Raw genomic sequence first — 14875 nt, 5'->3', positions numbered from 1 at the left:
AACTCCAGGGAGAAAGAGAGCAGGTTCCTTGGGCAAACAGAATCTGTTTCTTTTCCCCACCATGCTGCTGCTACCAGCCACAATCCCAGGTGTAAGCTGGGTTCCCTTTGCCTGCTTGAAAAGTTTTGTGGTTTTTTTTTTTCCTCTGCTTTCAAATGCACAGTTAGTTGTAAAATGCTGTGTGCTAAAAGTCCAGACTTTGGCAGAGAGTTAGACACCAAGATTTAAACCCAAGCCATTGAGTTATAGACGGCTCTGCTTTATCAGAGAAGTGTCAGGCTTCCCCTCGCTGTGACTGCTATCAGTAATTAGCACACCCTACAGAGCCTGCTGCTGAACAGTCCACATGCTAAATGCTGCTTTGTCATCAAAGTACAGTAGCTTGTAACTAATTACATCCCAGCTTTATCTGGACCAGTTCTTCCTTTTAAATACACTTAATAACTCTGCCTTTGAAGGTTCTAGGCATAAAAATAACCACTTCAAATAATCTCCTAAAGACACATGCCACATTAGGTATAGAGTTGAAGTAGGCATCTTGGATTATCTGTGCAAAACAAGAGCTCAGGGCCCCTGCTGGGACATGGATGGAGAGCTGTAGTTGTGGTATGTTGCTTGTGTGTTGGAAAGGAAGGCTGGGAAGCCAAAGCTCATGTTTTACAAGAGTCCTGTGCGTACGCTGTCATTCAAGATGTGAGGAAGGAAAAGTGGACCATGCCAAAAAAGAGCTCGGATTTGACTCAGCAGTGACTGACCTAAATGAAAAGACTAACAATGCAGGGCGAAAATTCAGTGTTAGTCCTGAGTCCTCCCTGACCTGAAGACCATCCATTTCTCTTCCTCAGTTGTCTTTAAACATTTCAACAGGGATCGCTTGCACTAGATTCATGACTCTGTCCTCTGTCATCATCTTCCTGACCCTGTCAAAAGAAAGACCAAAGAAAACATTTCATTTTCCTCATCTTGAAAGTTCCTGTGGGATGGGAAACACCTTTGCACAGAAGGAAGGGCTGTTGAGCGTGATGTGGGAATTGGTTTGGAAGTCGGTGATGAGACCAGGATTCATGGACCTGGTGCCTGTAAAAGCAAGTCTTTGCTGGCTCATTTAGAGACCACTTGCCAGTCATTGAAGCCAGTGCTGTGAAATCTGGATACCATAATTGGGCACTAAAATATCCAGTAGAGCAAGATTGATTTTCATTATAGCTGAATATTTTTGGTGCATGTTTTTATTATTATTACTTTCTTTCCTGTTGCACAGTGAGACCATAAACACCAGTGATGCTTGGGATAGATGGGAATATGCCAGTCTCTAGCAGCAGTTTGCATCTCTGTGAGTTGGGAAAAGAAAGGAAATTCAGAAGCAATCCTGGCGAGTACCTTGAGAGAAGGGAGGAACAGGAGCCTGCGGCTCCTCATCCAAAAGCAAGCCAAACAAAAGAAGTAAGTAGAGCAGTGAAAATGTCATGACTGCAAAGCGCCAAGGAGGAAATCAACTTTAAGAGACAGCAGAAGGGGAATAGATTATGGTACTTTTAAATTAAAGGTGTTAGGGGGATTCCTGGAGGGAAGAGGCTGGGAGTTAGAAAGGAATTCATTATGGAGAGAGTGACTGTACTTGTGAATCACCTGTATCGTCTGGGTCCATTAAACCCGTGTCTTACAACACCCTCAAAATGCAGACAGGATCATTCAGTGTCAGTTACAGCCTGTTTGGCTAATCTCAAATGACCTTTAGCAAAGGAGGCTCTGGAGGCAAGATGAATATTTACAGCTCCAGCATTTCTCCTGCCATCCCTCTAATTGCAGTTAAAGGTGTTTGTGTGGTCTTGTCTGGCATTCAGGCTGATTTTTGTGATCGAGTGGCAGGTGGGTTTAATGCCTCTGGCTGTCAAACTGACATAGGTGGGTTTTTTGCATTTGAAACAAAAACACAAAGGAGAAGAGAGCTGTGCACATGACGTAGAGAGAAAGCATGCACAAGTCCAGAAGACTTTGAGCTCAAGGGGACGGAACCTGTTTTCTATTCAGTGGCAGTGAATTCAAGAGTAGCCCCAGAACTGAAGCACATCTCCAATTCAGTGAACTGGGAGCGCCCTTAATAGAGCTGCTGTGGATTTATGTCTGGCCTAGCCCACAAAGAGTCAATCTGGATTTACATTCTAACTCAGCTCTGCCAGTCTGGAGCATCTCCAAGAGACTTCCTTGGCTTGCTGTATAATATTTTTTTCAGCTATTTCAAGTGCACTTGTTAATGGATATCAATATGGAAAATACAACGAGTAAATTCAATGCTTGTGAAAAATCAGAGCACCAACAGGAGGAAGGGCTAAGCATGCTTGCCCCTATGCATCTGTGCTGATGTCTCTCTCCTTGCTGCAATTCCTCCTCTGCCCAGTTCGTGCCATCCCTGCCGGGCCACCAACCAAGTCCAGTCCCAAGGTTACTCTGCCATAGTTCTTCAAGACTATTCATCTGTGGCCATTTGGCCAGCAAACCTCTTCTGTCTTTCCTTCATGGCTGAGGGTGACAGCCTTTGCTACAACCCAATGCTAAATGAGTAAGAGGGAGGTGGCCATGTCTCGTGGGCTTTCCACAACAGCTTCCTCTGAAATGCTTCTTCAGTCATCTGAATTCTCGCTTGCGTCAAACCCCAAGTCCTCCAAAAAGCCATTTTTCAATGGCTGCAAACCCAGGCTGTCAGTCGGTCTGTTCCCTCCCTCCCCATGACCCCATACCTTGCAGATCTGTCTTTCCTATCCCAAGAGCAGGAGAAGCCTGTAGAAGGTGTCAGTTTTCATCTGTAGACACGGAGTTGATGACTTGCACAGTTTGCAACTTGCCACAAGTAAAAAAGGTTGTTTTGTCAACGCTCGCATATGGTCGCTCATTTGGCTATACTAGGACACCATTAATTATTTCAGTCTGCTGTCTATCTGTCAGACCACTGTAAAGAATAGTTTGGGGATGCATTGTCTGTTTATTTAATCTATTATAGAGGCTTTTGTTTGCTTCAGAACGGTCGATATTTTTTCTGCGCTTTTCCCTTTTCTTATCTTGCCCGTTTCTGAAGCTTTAATTCTTATAATCTGAATGGGCTCTTTTCTTCTCTCGTTGCTGCTGATCAGTTATCCCCCAGAGATTAAATCATCTCCGATGGAAGGGCAGCAATAAACGGCCTGCAGCAGCCGCGCCGGTGACTGCAGCAGCCGGCAGGGCTGGCGCAGCGCCTGTCGGGGAGGCAGAGCGCGGTGGTGCAGTGCCTTCGGCCTGGGCTCATCCCGGCGCTCCTTCCTGCCACGTAGGAAGCTGCTGGCCTGAGTCAGTGAACAGAGGGCTCCCAGGTGTGATTCAGCTCCCAGTCACCGCCTGCCGCCTCTCTGTCTCTCCCCATCGATGACAGCCCTGGCCGAGGGTGACTGAGCACCCCGAGGTGCCTCAGGCAGGGACGTGGGCCCAGGCCTCGGTGCCACCAGGGAAAGGGCAGCATTGTGCCGGGGTAGGGCACCCCTGGGCCGAGCTGTGAGGCAAGTTGGGTGCCAGATGAGGTGCTGGCAGGTGGCAGGGCCTCGGGGTGCTGTGTCCGGCCCTCACAGCACCTCCTGCAGCCCTGCCTGGCCTGCCCCGTGAGGTGGAGGCTGGCTGCAGCATGGGGTGCTGAGCACCTGCAGCGCTTCCCAGGCCTCCTACTCCGCTCCTGCCTGCAGACCATGGGGAAAGCAGACGCACGCCTTTCTCTAAAAGGAACATCTTTACGTGCTGGGGCTGTGGGGCCTCTGTGCTGTTTGCAGAGCACTTTAAAAGCTGCAGAAGTGCCAAGTATCCTTATGGCTGCTATTAGAAACAGCGCGGTTTCCACAGACAGGTAGCATTCAGGTCAGGGGAGCTTTGGCTTTGGCTGTATTCTCCAGGTGGCAGCTGCTATAAAGGAAACAGATGTTTTGTTACAATTTCTAAGGAACTCTAATAGTTTTGTTAGATCTGGGGGAACAGGGGGCTAAGGTCAGCAGCAAGCTGCAATAGCCAGTGCTGCAGGACTGATTTTAACATGAGAAAGATGACTGTTTATTAGTGTCGGGAAGAGCTGGGGAAAATATTTCAGGGGGAAAAAAAATCGTGAGCATTGGCTTGCTATAAAAGCCACATATGGATGTGGCTGGGTCTGTAGCTCCCTTTTAACAACTGCTTGTGAAGCCTGAGAAGAGCAGGTGTTTGTTTCCAGAGGCTTCTTAGAAAGAGACGCACCCAGACTTGGCAGAGCAGGGATGGTGGGGCCGTGGGGTTGCTGGGGGCTGTTTGGGAGCATCAGTGGGTGCCAGCCTTGTCGAATCTGCTCCCTGCCGCTGCAGGCACTGTGCTGTGGGAGTGCCATGGGGGATTTTCACCTCCTCCTCCATCAGGAGTAGTTCCCCATCTTTTTGTCTTTGGGGCTTAGAAACTCAAGGACAGGTCACCCCTCGGTCACACCTGAGGTCCTGTGGTAAGCTGATGCTTTAAAATGGTAAGAGAACAGCAGGTAACAACACACAAGGTGCATATTCCAAAGGCTCCTCTGTTTTCAGAGTCAGGCTCTCTACATGATTTCCAAATGTTTTTCTTTCAAAACCTTTATGTCAAATCTTGGAAGTTTAACTAACCGTTTGCATACAGATTTTGCTTAGCTCAGGTCTTTATTTTCTCCTTTGATTCAGAGTTTGCAGTACAGCCTTCTATACAGGATATTAATTTTGGTTTTAACCAGCTTCTTTTATCCTTGAGACTTGAATGCCAGGCACCTAGTGGCAAACTGGGTGGCCACAGGCTGGGAAGAGTCAGCGAGTGAGTTCAAAGGGAGTGAAAACATTTCATCTGCTCAAAGACAGCTCTACTGTCTACTGACAGTTTCTTAGTGGCTGTCATAAAGACTAATGATATTTAATAGTAAAAAATTAAAAAATAACTCTTGTATAACAGCATTTATATAACGCATTTGAAGGCTTTAGGCTCAGCTTGCTGAGGAGGCAAACTCGTGCCCCTTCCCTAGCAGTACTTGCTGGCAATCTCCATGGATGTGGTATTTCCTGTACTGGGTCAGAGCAGTGATCGTGGTGTTTTCTGTCTCTGTGGGACAACTGGTATCATTGCTGCAGAGGTAAGAAGTGGGACTTTTTTGGGAGAAACGTGCTCATCTGTTTGTATTCCCTCTGACCCAGCCTCAGCTACTCGCAGGAGGTATGGGAGCAATAATAGCAGAATAACCCACTCAAGCAGGTCTTGCTCTTAACCTTCATAATTAGAGTCTTTTCAGCACTGAAACATGAGGCTTATTATAATTTCCCAAATTTCCGTTTTCACTAGAAATAACTGTCTATTCTTCTCTCTACGTATATTTTAAACCATTTTAATCTAATTGTGCTTGGAAAGGTCACACTCCTTACTGGAAGGCAGGGCTTCGCATTGCAGAGCAGGCTGCTGCACAGGGTGGCTGATGTCTTTTGGGATGCCGTGACACAGCTAGTGTGGCAATGCAAGGATTTGGGCCAAGAGTTTCACACCCTTTTAAAGGGCTTTGGGTTTTTTATTTCTATTCAGATACCTACTGAACACCTGAGTTAAGATACAGCTTTACAAGTGTGTGTGTTCTTAGTGGCTTTGTGTTTCACAAATTTCATCAAGTTGTTTTATGAGACTGTGAAAACTTTGCATCCATAGCATCCTATGGCTTGGAGAACCTCAGTATATCCTTTTTTAATTTTTTTGGGGGGAAAAGGCATCTTTTCTTCTTGGTTTCAAATCTGGATGAGGACTGAGCAGTGGAAGAAAAGCACCATCTGCTCCCTTCATGTTTCCAGGCTGCACAGACCAGGGAACAGCCCGCAAGCTCTCGGCGGTTTCCTCACCCGAGGCACCTGGGCTGGTTCAGCGGCATCCCAGCCCTCTGCTCTGTGCTGCACCCACTGTCGCAGCCCAGAGCTGCAGCTCTCTGGGGACGGATGCAGCAATGAGTGAGTGCCCCCCCAGTGAGAAAAGCAGCACATCTGCAGAGCAGCAGACAGAATTCGCCAGCTGTAGTCACAGCCAGGCTGATCTTTAAGATAAATGTTATTTAAATTGCTGTATCTCAGCTACTGTGGAAGCTGCACACCTCAGCTTAGCGTGCTAAATATACTTTATTAATTGCCTTGCTCTTTGCGTACACTGGAGGCTGGTGCATCGTTAAATATACCAGGAGCATTTATTCCTTGAGGTTTTGTTCCTTATTGAAGTATTCCTGTTCTTAATGGCTCCCTTGGATGGGATCAGGTTGGACCTGGAATATTGCAACTTGTCCTGCTTTTCCTTTCCTCGCTGAAGCACTACAGTACAATACAGTGCTTCACTATCTGTATTTAAGTACATCATGCCTGTACAAAGCAATATCATTAGATTAGAGGGGTAAATACCTTCCAAGAGCATTTAGTTCTGCTATTTGTCTGTATTGCTGTGTTATCTAAAGGCTACAGCTGAGACTGTTCTTTGCATTGTGCAAAGCCTCCCAAAGTGCAGTTTGCAATCTAAGCAGGCAATTAGACAAGTGTCAGGGTATAGCCCATCCACAGGTCAGAAACTGAGCCCCTTTCGTTCAAGATGGTTCACAGCATGATTCATTTTAGAAAGTGCAAGGAATAGAACCAACATCCAATTTTTTGCTTATTGCCTCTACTGTTGAGTCTCAAGTAGCTGCGCTGAAGTTGCTGCTTTCCGACCAGCATATAATTGGCCCAAGAAGACAATTCAAGAATGGTGATCAGCCACTTCAGAAACCCACGCTGCATTGGCTTCTGAATGGAGTGTGTCTTTGAATTCTTTAACGTACTCTTTCTGAGCCTGCATGCATTGACAGGAGAGGGCTAGATGTGGTTTTCAAAGGGGAGAAGGGGGCTTCTTTTGCATTCTTTTAAAAACACCTGCCTCTAGCCTTGTTGCTGTAGAGAGGTAAAAGCTGAAAGCTTTTCTTTCAGATGGGAACAAACCTATCCTGGAAGATGTAACCTGGCTCCACTCCATATCACCAGCTAGAAGCGTTCTGGGGGCTGGGCTTGCTTGACTTAGAGTAAGGGAAAAACCTTCTAAGCTCCAAGTAGTGTGTGTGGTTTTTTTTGTTTATGAGCCTCTTCTTTTTTTACAGCCCTATTTGTTTTTGTAGTAAAAGGTGGTGAAGCACCTTACCCAGCAGTGTTAGTTACACGCACCGGATTACACCAAGACCCCTGTTCCTTTCCAGTGCCGCAGTGCGTGGGGAGACAAGCACCGCGTTTGCAGAGACGCTCTGCTGGGAGACCAGGCAGCGGGCTCTGAGTGCCTTAACAAACGTTCCTGGGACCCGTGATCAGCCTCTGGAGCATCTTGCATTTGCAGAACCCCAGCCCCTTGGTAGCCTTGTTTAAACAACCCATTCCTTCAGGCAGTTTCCAGTCTGCTTCCTTCCCTGAATGCTTTTGTAAAGGAAAACACAACAGCAATCACCAGGCAACACGTTATTGTATTATTCATGCCCAGTAGTTGAGGATGATTGAGGTGGGGAAAAGGAAGAGAAAAACCCTGCAAAATTCATTACAGCTTCGGCACCACAGAACCTCGCGGGATTTGGGATATTGCGGCTTTAATCGGAGCTAATGGGTCCCCGCTGCATAAGAGATGTCTTTGAGTGGATGGGCTGAGCGAATGTGGTTCCCTGCCTGGAGTGTGCGCTGGTCAGAATCCAATCCGCCTGGTGCAGGTCTGTGAGGAGGGCAGCAGGAGGTGTCCTGGGTGAGCAACAGCAGTGACCCACTGCTGCTCTGATCCTCTTGGCCTCAGGATCTCTTTACACATGCTCTGCCTTCTCTGCTGAGGCCCTAGATTGCGTGGGGCAGATGCTTCCCTCAGTGTAGCCTCGTGCGATGCGTGCCACGTTTCATTTCTCGTGTCAGCTGGTTGCTGCAGTACTTCTGTTACTGTAATTCCTTTGCATTTCAGCCTATTGTAGTACAGATGTATTGTAAGCACAAGCACAACTTCTCAATTCAAGGCAATGATTTAATTGTTGAATGCTATTAGGTATATTGCTTTGTTTTGCAGGCAGACAACTTCCATATTTCCCTAGTCCTTAGGCAGGGAAGGAGATTTCTATCTATCCAAGGTATTTATAGACCACATTATCTTAGTGTCTGCTATCTGATGTGTTTATCCTTGCAATGCCTATTAGTTATTAGGTATGGTTGTTTTTTCTACTTTACAGGGAATGGGGAGAGGGGAAAGTAAATGTACACTGCTTAATGGCTTATTCAGCTAAGAGCTAAGGTAGACAAGGAACTCCACCCTGATACTTCGGGATTTTCTAGAACTCTCCCTCTTCTGTACAGAAAACACTGAAGCTTCAGTCTGCTCCTGAATCTTCAAGAGCAAGTCCCATGGCAGCAAAGAATGAAAATAGTTTTACCAGGGCCCCATTCCAGAAGTCCTGACCTTTAACTGAGAGGCTGCTGGATGGCTGCTTCCATCTTATTTTCCCATTTACTAGCCTGTCTGCTTCATGGCTCCGTCCAGCCTTGTTGCTGAATGCTACTGATTTCAGCACGACTCCCAGCAGACACAGAAGGTGGCAAGGGGTGGCTGAAAAGGGTTTTTAGTTTCCCCCTCAGGCGATGGCTGCTGGCTCTGCATTGCTGCTGTGCCAGGGTGGTGTAGAAGATGGCCCCGTAACCACTGGCAGAACCCTGGTTACTGATACTGCCTTTACAGCGCGACTGTTGGGGAGCAAACTGCTTCCCACAGCCCATGAAGTTGGGCAGCAACTAGAGGATGGGCACGGCTGAGCTGGTACGGTCTAATTAAATTCCATTGCAGGCTGTGTTGTGTTCTGTGCTCAAGCACAGTTTCAGCCAGGTTTAAATTGATTACAAGTATCAGCACAATGACAAAACACTGCTTTTGGAAGCAGATTTTTCACAATAAATGGTTATTTGTTTTTCTGCATAAAAATATTGGCTTGTCCAGGGTGAAACAATTCTCCTTCTCTCCCCTTCCACCTTCGTTACTGCCTGATTTGTGCGTGTAGTTTAATTAAAATCATACAGTATTTCCACAACTTGGTACGTCTCCGCTGCTAGCCATGTATTTGATTTATATACAACATTCCAGTGAAACTGCCTGGAAAAATTAAATAGACATGAATCGACTTGCCGCAGGCTTTTGAAATCAAACATTTCACAGCTAACTCCCCACGGACATCTCCTTTCAGCCTGATGCAGGATAAATGTTACTGTAAGCTGCTAAGCACAGGGCTACGTTAAAATGTAGTCATTAGGTTTAGGCTTTATAATTGTAGTTGTTTGCCAAATCATAGCTTAGGAGCCAGGGAGCACTTTGATTCATTACTTATGATTAGATTATTATTAAAAAAACACAAAACCTACTCGGGCTGTTAGACTTCTATTTTTTGTCTTGGCCTTTGGAATGACTCTACACCTGTGGCAAATGTCAGATGTTTGTAAAACAGTTTCAGTATAACGGTGTTTGATGAAGCTATTGTAAATGCTTTTTCTGTCTGTGTTTTATCTGGAGGTCTAAGCTGTTAGCTCTTGGATAGATGCTTATTCTTAGCTGAGCTGCAGCTCTTTTCAGAGGCTTAGTACATCATAAACAAAGTTAACTCCCTATCTGAATCTCAGCTTTAGTCTTTATCAGCGTGACTTGAGATAGACCAAGACATACCTGCTGCATATCATGCAGCAGGAAACCCAAAACATTAGTGTTGTTAGTCCACGTTCGTATATATGCCTTTCTTAAGAGCAAGAACAAACATCAAAAAGTGAAAGCCCATCCTCTGCCTTTCAGCAAGGAGACCCGGACCCCTGCGCAGCCTCTGTCAGCAGCAGCCTTTTGAACTCGGCAATGCTGTGCAGAAGGCTGGCTTGGCCTCACCAACAGCTATGAGCTGTGTCTCGATTTTCCAAAAGTGCAAGCAGAAAGAGAAGAAACCTCCTATGTGCTTTCTAAATCGGCTGCTGGGAGCCCACTGATTCCCATGCACAACTGTGCGTTCGTTCAGAGCTGAGCTCTTCTGGTGTCAGTCACACTGGAGCTTCCATGGTGCGTCTCATCCTTCCTGCCTCATGCTAGATGGGGCTTAATCAAGAATTACTAGCATTATGGAAGGCAAAATAAGCCCATTGTGGGAATTGGGCTCAGCTGTGTCCTTTCATATAATTTATAATAAGTCTTGGGCTCTCATAACCTAATCACAAGGATTTGGGGAAGGAGAGAATGAATTTGTTTGTTTCCTCCCAGCCATAGGTGATATTAAAGTGAAGAAAGAAAAATTAATCTCGTTTTCTGATTTGTCTTATAAAAGATATGCAAATGGTATCAGGAGGTGTGATCAAAATGCCAGTGATTACTGGATTACAAAGAGTGAATACTAAAGCAGTGCATCTGGAAAGCAGCATTGTTTTGGCTCCTAAGTGCCATTTGTGAGGACGCCTTCCACCGATAGATTGCAAAATGCTGTGGGTCTGAATTTTCTTTAAGGTCATCCATGAAAGTACATTGGTCACACCAGGAGAACTGGTCTGAGGGATGCAGGGTGAGGCCTTGGTGAGGACAGCTGGACACCGTGCTCCGAGCTCAGCCATGGAGCTCGCTCCTCTGTGCTGGCTGCCCTGATGAGTCGGGGGCAGGAGAGCGTAGCCTGCATCGCTGCCACATTTTACAGGCAGGAGGCACAGCTCTGAGCTGGCGAGGCAGAGCTTGGGAGCCCAAACCTCAGGCTCTGGTGGAAGAGGTTTCTGTGACCATGGGACCTCCATCTTGTGCCGCAGACCAGGCCGTGTGGCACAGCCCTGCAGCTGCCAGCAAGGAGCTGCACGGAGCTCCACTGCAGAGCTGCGGGCTGCTCCGTACCTCAGTCCTGCACAGAGACTAGTTAGGGCCCGAGAGACCTGAGAAAGGTCAAGTGGCAGAGGAACGTGACAGCCTGGCATGGATGAGTAAAAGACAGGCAAAGGAGACGTGCACCGCCAACACGTGGGGGGGGCTGTAAGCTGGAGGAGCGCACAGCAAAGGTGTTAGTGCAAAGTGCATTGAACCGGGTCCTGGGTTCTTGTCTCTGCACTTCCATGAAGCTTTTTGTCTTCGTCCTGCCCTCTGGCTGTGTTTTGTGCGGAGCTGGCGTGATTTGTGAGGCGGGTGTCAGCCTCCCCCTGCCTTCTGACCTCCGGAAATCCTGCTGCGCGGGAGAGAACCTGTCATCTCGTGTTTGCAAGCACTTTTCAATTTAATACATTTTAATCAGAAAATTAATCAGGAAACACCAGTTCAGCAAGATAATTGAACAATGAAGAGACACGATAATTACTGTTTAGTCTAATTAACTTTGTTAAGTCTTTATTGGGAACAGAGACTTCCTGAGTGAAACTTATTAAATGGTTCTCCCTGGAAAACAGAATCCCCATCAAGAAGCCTTTGTTACTCGTACTGCTTGGTAGGAGTTGGGTGCCTGTCTTTAAATCACGATTAGGGAAGCCTACAGGTGGGTTTTGGGCAAGCTGTAAATTACTTTTCAGTCTGCTCTCCTCCATCTTCAGTTCACTTACATCTCTTATTCCTTGCTGTCCTCCCCTCTTCTTCCCAGGTCGGCAGGATTGGATTGCTGCCTCCGTGGCACTGCAGCAAGGGCGGGCATGGTCGGAGCCGTGGCGGTTCTGGTGAGTGCTTGTACGGGCCAGAAAATGTAACCTCAGCTCACAGCCTTCAGGAACAGAGCCTGCCTTCCCGCCTGCCTCGTGCTCCTCAGCTCTGACCTCTGTCCTCGCAGGCTCTTGGAGGCCTCAAGTAAATAAGTTGTGTTCACTGAGGATATTAAGAGGCATGAGGAGCAGCAAGTACTTGGGTGCTGATTAGTGTGAAAGAGTTGGCTGGTCTGGCCCAGTCTCTCCTCCGGTTTTACTTTGCTTTCCTAGTCAGAGCATGGCATTAAACATTTATAATTTCAGAATGGAGGATTAAAAATAAATATTGAAATGAACTTGATTGGCTCCTGATCTGCTGAGAGAGCTCTTTGGCCACAGTCCAGTAAGCAATGACCCACAGGTAGCTGTGCATTATTCATATTAGGTTAGCTTGGGAGGATGAGAGAGACTCGGGATATCGACCCTTTAGGAGGAGCATGAAGGAATGTGATTTAATAATCTGTAGCTTGTGGGGTCATCTCCTTGAGGCAGCCAGCTACAAACTAGGGGGAACTCAGGACTTTAGATCTTGCTCTTGGTTTCTGTCATGCCAAACCTAAAACATCTTTTAGTAGCCAAGGGATTTACATCCATGGAGCTGGGCAGCATCTGGCCTCCCTGGGGAGACGGGTGCTTACAATAAGGTTCAATCCTGCTGCTGTGCTTGAGGTGAGGCTGGATTGTTTTCTGTCAATGCTGATGAGTATTCTAAACCACACAAATGCCTATACAGTAGAGCAGCTCTGTCTTTTCCAAAATCCAGGCATTTTTAATGAGCTCAGGAAAAACATTCTGAAAAAAAATTTTAATTACTTCCCTGTTTCTCCTCAGGGAGAAAACTCTTCCTGCCTTCTGCCCATGGACCCTGCCGTGGGCATGGGCATCAGCAGGCAGTAGCTGTAATCCCGTTTCCTCAACACCTGCTATATTTGAGGTCCTGAGGTGGAGGCATGTGCCTTAACAGGGGGATTATACAAATGTGGGTGGGTCGGTCCTTCCAAAATGCATGCTTGGCCTCACTTCAACCTTAACATTTTCATTAAAACTAGGGTACAGGATTGCTCCCCACAAATCCTGTTATCTCCTACAGTTAATTTGTGCCACTAATAGCCTGAGTGTTTTGAACTGCTTGTCAGTGAATGGCATTGTAATTGAATTTCTAATTTATTTGGTCCGGTTTATAATTAAAATAAGTACTCTCTCACTTATCGGTTTTATATGTTGCTCTTGGGTTTTTCTGCCCATGTCCTGCTTTTGAGGCTGCAAAGCAGTCTGTGTTGTGTTCAGCCCCGAAGCACAAGGAAGACAACTTCATTACTCGTCTCTTTTTCTGGGTCACCCAGTGGCGGTCGCTGTTTTGTTCAGCGACACGCTGAAGCACTACATATTTTCACGACTTGAAACATGGGTCTGTTGGGACCAAGCGTACTTGGAGAATGCAGCCTAACAGCCTTGCATACTTTTTATTTTCTTCTTTCTCCTCACTTGCAGTTAATTATTTCGTAAACACTACCGGTTACTGTAGGATCAGTCTATGGATCTGGCAGCAGAATTTGCCTTTCACCAGGAAGAGGCAGCTAATGGTTTTTGTAGAGGGGCAACTCTTGACAACCTTTCTAATTTAATTTTTCCTTTCTGTCTTCTTCTGTAGTGTCATTTAGAAAATAAAACTGCTAGAGCTTTAAAACACTTCCCTGGCTGACGAAAGAGTTCGTTATTATTTGAGATGGACAGCTAGGCAAGGTTAAAAGTTGTGGAATGAGAGAGAAAAGAAAACAAAACAGGAAATAAGTTGAAATTGCAAAGATGGGGGAATGGAAAGAAACAATACTTTTCTTCAGTGAGGCATTTAAAAGGAGCAATGCGTGTAGTTTCAAGGTGGAAGGAAAGTAGAATCCAATCCTTTTTTCATTCCTTTCCCTGCACCCCTTCCAGGAGTGGGGACAAGTAAATTGCTATTTTCTCCTTCAGAAGGAGAGACAGGAACTGGTGAACCCCCTGGTTTTGTTTTAGTGTGGGTTGATGGCCGTGCACGTGGCTGACTCACCATGCCTTGAAGATTTATACCGTTAACACTTGTGAAGCTGACTGTGATGTTACGCAAATCACATCTTAAAAAGTTCTTTACTGTGCTTCTCTGAAAGGCAACATCCCCGTGGCAGGACTGCCTTCTGTCTGGTGCCTGTACAGCAAACAGCACAGTGCGGGATTCAAGAGCAGGATGGAAAGGGCAGAGGATTCCCTAGGCACCAACACAAGGCAAGTAATTAGGCATATCATAAAGCCTTAACTGGGGCTGCAGACTGTTCTTCGGGGTAGTTTTGACTCTGTAGACAGCAATCATTTGGCTGTGCTTAGAAAACCCTAAAGACAAAGACAGCAGAGCTGTGTTGGGTCTGCTTCCCAGATCTCACACCCTCGCTACAGCTCTGCAGAGCTGAAGTTTTGTTTGGCCTTGCTCTAGTGAAGAGCAGGGGAACATTTTCCCCCAAGAAAGCCATTCCTTCCTGAACTTGCCGAGCCTTTGTGTTTGTGCTGTGACATACGAGATTTGTCTCACCTTGCTGCTCAGAGCCACAAACACTTTTACTGCTCAATAGGCAGCAAGTCGCAGTCTGCTGAAAAACCTGCACCATGCTGCTCAGTTTTATCCTCTACCCTGCAGAACAGCTTTTTCACAGCTACTTGTGCAGCCTATTTCTTTTGTCATAAAACTTCTAGTGCTGTGCCTACAGCACTCACCTACATGTCTAATTTCGCTTCACTGTAACAGGCAGGCTACAGAATCTTAAATAAATGCTCCTTGGTCATTAAAGCCATATTTACAGAGACTTAACTGCTCTGTAATAGATGTAGAACTCGCTCTGCAGAATTGTTACCTCATAAATATACCAGAATAAGCAGCTGGTACTTAAATGCTTTGTAATGCGTGGAAAGCTGTAATTTGCTGATTAACAATGGTTGATTGCAGTTGTATTGCAATAACTATTTCGTATCATCATCAAAAACCTGACCCATCTTGAAAAATGAAAGCACTGTTAGGGGTGCAGGAGAGTGACCAAGAGCTGGAGGAGTTTTGCCCCCTCGTTTTGAAGTGTTTGCAGTGGAGATGGGTCTCGGCGGTGGCAGAAGCCAACTGTGGCAGG

At 46.3% G+C, this 14875-nt stretch overlaps 1 long non-coding RNA gene across 8 annotated transcripts in view; it reads left to right on the top strand.

The window, feature by feature from the left end:
* LOC106037951 (uncharacterized) overlaps positions 1–14875 on the top strand; it is a 73329-nt gene that overhangs the window by 10565 nt on the left and 47889 nt on the right. For 7 of the 8 annotated variants that reach the window (XR_010826483.1, XR_010826482.1, XR_010826484.1 and 4 more), the window contains one exon: positions 11633–11705. This is a non-coding gene — a long non-coding RNA (uncharacterized lncRNA). Of the gene's footprint in view, positions 1–11401; positions 11531–11632; positions 11706–14875 lie in introns of those variants that run through there. The other variant, XR_010826485.1, reaches the window with a different exon arrangement.

The sequence above is a fragment of the Anser cygnoides genome, chromosome 24, assembly GCF_040182565.1.
Source record: "Anser cygnoides isolate HZ-2024a breed goose chromosome 24, Taihu_goose_T2T_genome, whole genome shotgun sequence".
In the NCBI taxonomy this organism is placed as follows: Eukaryota; Metazoa; Chordata; class Aves; order Anseriformes; family Anatidae; genus Anser; species Anser cygnoides.
Note: the sequence above shows the minus strand (reverse complement) of the source record. Positions and strands in the feature narration are given on the sequence as shown.